Consider the following 6,140-nt stretch of genomic DNA (forward strand, 5'->3'; position numbering starts at 1 on the left):
TATAGTTGCTAATAATTTAGGCTTGCCTGTGGTCTGATTGCTTGTGCTTTGAAAGTAAGTTGGCATGTTCATCTCTTCTGTCTTCAGTGTCCTAAGTGTGAAGCCTAGATATCTAGGGTGTGCAGTCAATGAGTATGTAGTCCTAGATATTGACTTATCCTGTCCTGAAGAAGGCGTTTGAGTCTGATAGCTCTTGATTATGTACAGTTTAGACAACTTAAGTGTGATACCTTATTTACAGACAGTGAGGTCTGATGAACCTGATGTAAGGCATCTACACACTAACTGCAACTGAAGAACTAAAATTAGCTGTAAAAGGAAGGGAGAGGAGAAGTTGGTGAAAGAATCTAGCAGGTGACATCTCTGACTTCTGTTTGTTCACTGAGGCAGCAGTATGCTTGATGTAACATCTTCTCAAACATGCTTGCTTTTAGGAGTATGGGGAGGGCAGGGAAGGAAGAATATCTTGATATAAAACTGTCTTTGGCTATTCCTTTTGGGGGATAAAGGGAATCTTTTAGTAACATTAATAAATGGAGGTTTTGTGTGTTAGTTCTGCCTGACGTTCAGCAGCAGTGCTTAGTTTCTTCTGAATTATTGTTATGCTATATTTAGCTTCCCTCTTTTATGCCCCCTTTTCTTCAAGGGCCTAGGAGAGAAGGGTGAATACTTCAAATTAATAAAGCTGCTTTCTTTTTCTTTCTCAAGGTACTCCTTGAATTTTTAAAATTGAGTTTCCTAAAACATTCAGGAAAAAGGTTAGTATCAACAAAACTTGCCATCAGGATGGAACTCTTAGGGTTTACAGAGTCTGTGGAAGTAGATGGCCAGTACAGTTTAGGATGTGAATCATAAACCAGTGCTTCCAGTGAGAGGCTATACCATAAGGTCAGATATTTTATTAATCACTCGAGAACCTACAGAGAAAATAACCATAAGAATCAGACATGATCTGGTGCAATTACTTTGTCTATTAGAAGAAAGTCTATTGGAATAATAAAGCTGGTCTTTATGTAATGGTAGAGCAGTTACAAGGGCTGGAGATTAGACTATTCAAAGTAACTGTATGGAGAGGCACGGTGTAGTGTTCTATAAAGATATGAGTACTTACCTGAAATCAGTTACTCTGAAAAATCTGGTTCTAGGTGTCCAAAGTCCTACACATCTTACTTTTTCTATTCCTCAGTTCAATGTCTGTAAAATGGGATAAATATTTTTTCGTCTCATGAGTTTTTGTAGCCATTACTATTTTTTGTGAAGTACTTGGATGCCAGAATAATGAGAGCTATAGAAAAATCTATTAAGGGAATTAATAATCCTGTCTTCATAGCAGAGCCTGAACAGCAGGTAGTAAATAAAGTTTGAGGTCACAAAATAAGTGATGAATAGGAAGCAAAATATTGACTAGTCAACCAGGAAGCATTTGCTATCCTTTCTGAGTTTCTAATTTAAGCAGGGATCTTGTGGAAAATAAGTAGTTTGTAATTAAAAATGGAGTCATAACATACATACAGAAAGGAAATAAGGATTAAAAGCTGTCTGGTGTTTTTGAAGTTATGAATACTTCTCTGTGATTCTATGTCCTGTATGGAGAGTGTGTAGGATTAGGTATAATAATAGACTTTGGCATTTCAGTAATGTGCTGCAGTGGGAAAATAAAATTAAAAAAGGTTAAATCCTCTGGGGAGAGGGGGGAAAGACAGGTACTGTACGCGGCTTGAAGTACAGATCTGTTTACATCAAGCAAATAATTTTTGCAAAGAATACCCTCATTGCTGCAGTTCCATACTGCCCTGTTGCATAGCTCTTGGATCTGAAAGCAGTCAGGAAAGCACAGTTTGACAGAGCGGAACAATGCTGCAACAACAACAAGATCAGGTGCCTTTGTTCAAACTCATGGAAAGTGACTGATTGATAGGTAACGTGGGTAATCTGCTGCTAGGAGTTCACTCCCTTCTGTTTGTGGCAACAAAAACACAGCTGCTCAGCTCTAGCTAGGGTAGTGGTTCCTTGGCAGGGCTTGTTTGTATAGTGTTGTAACAGCCTTTGAAATATTTGAGATAGATTTGTATACATGTGCATTTCAGTGTGGACTTAATGTTCTTTTTCTCTTGTCAAATGTTCCCATAAATATACATACGAAGTAATTTACTTGGTTGTTATAATTGACCTTGTCATAGGAAATGCATGGAGCTGAAATCTAACTACAGGTGTTTGCTTTACTTCTCCAGATCTGTGCAAATCACAACTTCAAGTTCTACAGGTATTATTATTTTCCTTAGTCTAGTTATAACTCAGAGATGTATTTTGAATACCTCTTCATTCTTTTATTCTGGTCCTGCATATCTGAAGATATGTATATTTCCATCTTTCCCTCTTTCCCTCTCTGCTGTTTTTTCTCTTCTCTTATTCTCACTGTGCTCGTTCTGTACTTGTTCACCCTCTGTTATAGTTAAAATTTCCAGAACAACTTGTGTGATGGCTGAACCTTATGCAACGTTCAGCCTGCTTATCTGCATCTACAGGCTTCAATGCAAGAGACAAGCTGCGTCAGGAAGAAAACCTGGGTCGGTTCCATTCCACAGCATGACTTTGGATTGCTTTGTAAGTAGGTTAGGTACAGATCTATGTGCTCTGCCAAGTCTGCGACCAGGTATGGTGTCTTGCAGAGACATTACATAGGAGATGTAGTTGAGACAAGTTGGCTGAATGATCCTTTTTAAGGGGTCTCATATCATGAGCAACAATAGCAAGGGTGCCTGTGGTACATAAGTTCCAGCTGCCTTGAGATCAGGTGGTCATGCAGCAATGAAGCATAGATGATTTATGGGCAGAAATACATATGTAGAGTGGAACCTACCAAATACTGTTCTTCAGCCTTCTTCTACACCTACAGTCTACCAAACTGTACAGGCATTGCCACCAGGGATGAACAGGGAAAAATAATATGGAGAAGTGATTACGTTTTTATAATCCAGACAGGTAGGTGATGAGAGGGTTAGGAAACAAAAAGCTTGTTACCAAGATGGCTCTAACTGTGAACCTTTGTTTGCTATTCCCCTTGTATAGAAGTGATGTCTATGCATACTGCTAGAGGCTCTCAAGAATCCAAGCTCTGTCCTGCTCCCTGGCAATCAGAAGTGTTCCTGGCCTTGGTTCCCAGTGACGAGTTTTCAGTTACGACTTTAGATTAAATGTGTGATCCTTCTGCAGTAACTACATACCTGAAAATGTTATCGAGACTATAAAATGAAATATTAGAGCAACAGAAAAAAAGAGAGATGTATTTTATTTCAATGAATCTTTTAATTGGGTATTTGTCTAGATATGTGATTTATCAGGGAAACTAGAATTTTTCAAGTATTAAGTGTTATTTCCCATTTTATTCTTTGGGCAGGGGAATGAACTGAATTTGGCAAACTCTACCTTGTTGCTAAATCTCTTGCTTCTGCTTCCTGAAGTACTATTCAGTTCTCATCTTCCCTTTCAAAAATACATCTGATGCTCACTTTAACCATTATTCTGCTCCCTGCTGCCATCTGAGATGGCAAAACATATTTTCTTGTTAATCTTCATGTATGCCCTCTCAAAAGTGAGGGCATGTGATGCCTGCGAAACCTTTCTAGATTTATAATGAGTATTTCTGGGTCTTCCACTGCTCCAACTCCCTGCATTCTGAATTTCCAAAACTGTGTTGGCATTCGTACTGTAACAAAGACTTTGAAGGCTATTATATGCAGGCAAGTTTTTTCAAAACAACAGGTTAATTTCAAGGCTCAGCCTGAGACATCTTAAAAGATCCTATTTTCAAAGCAGACTTCTTGTGTGTCCGGTGAAAATTCATGCATTTTCACCTAAACATCTTAGAATTACCAGCTGGTTTTTAAATTGCTTACATTAAATTGTCTACAAAAAAGTAGGTCTTACATTTGTAAGATCTACAAATTATGAGCTCCCAGTTTCAGGAATGGGTTGTATACGTAGCATAAAGTAACCAGAGAATGATTTTTCAGTGTAATAAACTATGTGGAAGGTGAAAGAGAATGGAGGATTATGGATTTTTTTTTTTTTAAAGAAACAGAGATGAAGAGGCATAAAACTGTGTACCTAGCTGAAGGAGGAAAAGGTTGGCATGGGACCTTTGTGAGGGCATTCATTTTGCATGTTTATACTGCTGTTGAGAGAAATGAGACTTTGAGTATGTGTCTGTAAATAAATGAATTACTCTGAGAATAACCCTGTTAATTTTTTTCCACAATTTCCGATCCAAATCGAACCAACCCAAAAGCCTACCATTTTTGTAGCAAGGGGTAATTACTAGAAATAAACAGTATGCAAAAGAACAGTAAAGTTGCTAAGCCAAGCAGTAAAAGGCCAGAAAAATCTAAAAAGTGATGTTGCATTATGCAAATAATCATAATTCTCTCCTGTTATGTGTATACATTATGATGCAATCTATGATAATATCAGAGCTAGTGTTGTTGGGTTCTGTTTATTTTTCCATTGGATAGATTTTTATTTTCTGCACAAATGTGCAGAGATGCTAAAGACTATCAGCTACACACTTGAACAGACTTTTTTCTAAATGAGAAAAATAAATAGTTGCACCCATTTTCATTCTTGGACATGACTGACTGATTTTTGGCTTAAGCTTCCTAAAATACGTTTTCTGAGGCACATTGCCCACATGGAAAATTTCACCAGAACAATGGAAACATTAACACAGTTAAAATGCAACTGAAAATGGGATACAAATATTGTCTAGTGAACCTCATTAAGAGGACAGATAGCATGCTAGCTATTTTTATTGGAAACAGAGAAATGCAGATATAGGCACTGTAATGAAACTAACTGTAGAAGACAAAGGTAATGCAATAAGTAGTTTCTAACTGGATTAAAACAACCAGAAATAGCAAGCAGATTGTTTCAGTGAAGATTTTAACTGATGCTACCTATCCAGTGTTATTAAGTCCTTACTACAGACCAAGTAGAACAGCATCCTAGTGGTGGATATATAAAGAATTACTAGTTTCTTCTTCAGGTGTTCTCATCTAAGAAGCTGCACTCCTTTCTATTAGTTCTGTGCAGTTTTCTAAACTTAAATTCAAATCAATAGCAGCTTTAGCTCAAGTATCCTTCCTGGACATCCAAATAAGAGATTAGTGAAGCAACTTCTTCTATGTGAAAACAACCAAGCAACTGAAATACAGAGTTGAAATAAGGAGCTGCCAGAAGATACTACATTGAAGAAATAACCTATCACTATAGGTTGACTAATAGTTGGTCACTTGGTTCCATACCACTCACAATATTAAATATGCTTAGAGGCAAGGAAGAAAAGAAGGTTAATCTGAATCCAGATGCAGAGTTTAATTCTAAATACCATGTAATCCATCATTGTTTGTACTTGTGTGCATGAAAGAAAGAGGAGAGCTTGGAACAGATAGTGTCAGCCACTGCTTGCTGGATAGCAAAGCAAGATACTTGGCATATGTTGTCTCAGTTTCTCCTAGCCAAGACCTTTCCCTTTCCTGGAGCAGGGAAGATATCCTCATAGCATCCAGAAAGCCCCTCCTTCACCAGCAGTGTGAATATCCTTTGTGTCAATGTAACTATAAGTTTTTGAGCAGTTTTGGTAGGATATGATTTTGAGTCAGCCTCTGATAGTTTTGAATCATTCTTAATTCTGATTTTTTTTCCTTTTATGCACCCACTCAGATTGTTCCTTCTGCTAAGAAAACAGTTTTTTTTTTTTTCCTATTACTGTTAATCCAGAGGTAAAATGATAAACTATTTTGTGTGTTAAGATGATAATTCTGAGGGGGTTTTGTTTTTTCTTTTCGTTTGTTCTTTCTTTCTCTGCTCGATAAAATCTCAACTTTGAACACCTATCTCATATTCCGAAATGGATACTTGTTATACTAGATTTCAAACAAAAGCCACAGGAGACTTCAGCTATACAGGAGTCATTGAGGAAGCTGATTGAATTGTGAAGGGCACTCGGATTCCTTTGTTTGAAAGTTTTTCAGGATTCTTCAGTTATTTTAAGAGCTGTAACAACCTGAGGCTGGGTTGAAGACTATCTTTAAAGGATGAAACTTAAAATAATCAGAACTCATGTTTATGAAAGTTACTTTGAT

The 6,140-nt window shown here is 37.2% G+C and overlaps 1 long non-coding RNA gene across 2 annotated transcripts; it reads left to right on the plus strand.

Annotated features, from left to right (window-relative positions):
• Positions 1-244: 244 nt before the first annotated feature.
• On the plus strand, positions 245-4,236 carry LOC127013439 (uncharacterized). 2 transcript variants are annotated; one of them, XR_007766076.1, is made up of 5 exons: positions 245-354; positions 709-758; positions 2,181-2,263; positions 2,526-2,604; positions 3,070-4,236. It is a non-coding gene; the product is annotated as an uncharacterized LOC127013439 (long non-coding RNA). The 2 variants fall into 2 exon arrangements; XR_007766075.1 differs by having other exon boundaries at positions 2,232-2,263.
• The last annotated feature ends 1,904 nt before the right edge of the window (positions 4,237-6,140 follow it).

The sequence above is a fragment of the Gymnogyps californianus genome, chromosome 2 (assembly GCF_018139145.2).
Source record: "Gymnogyps californianus isolate 813 chromosome 2, ASM1813914v2, whole genome shotgun sequence".
NCBI lineage: Eukaryota > Metazoa > Chordata > Aves > Accipitriformes > Cathartidae > Gymnogyps > Gymnogyps californianus.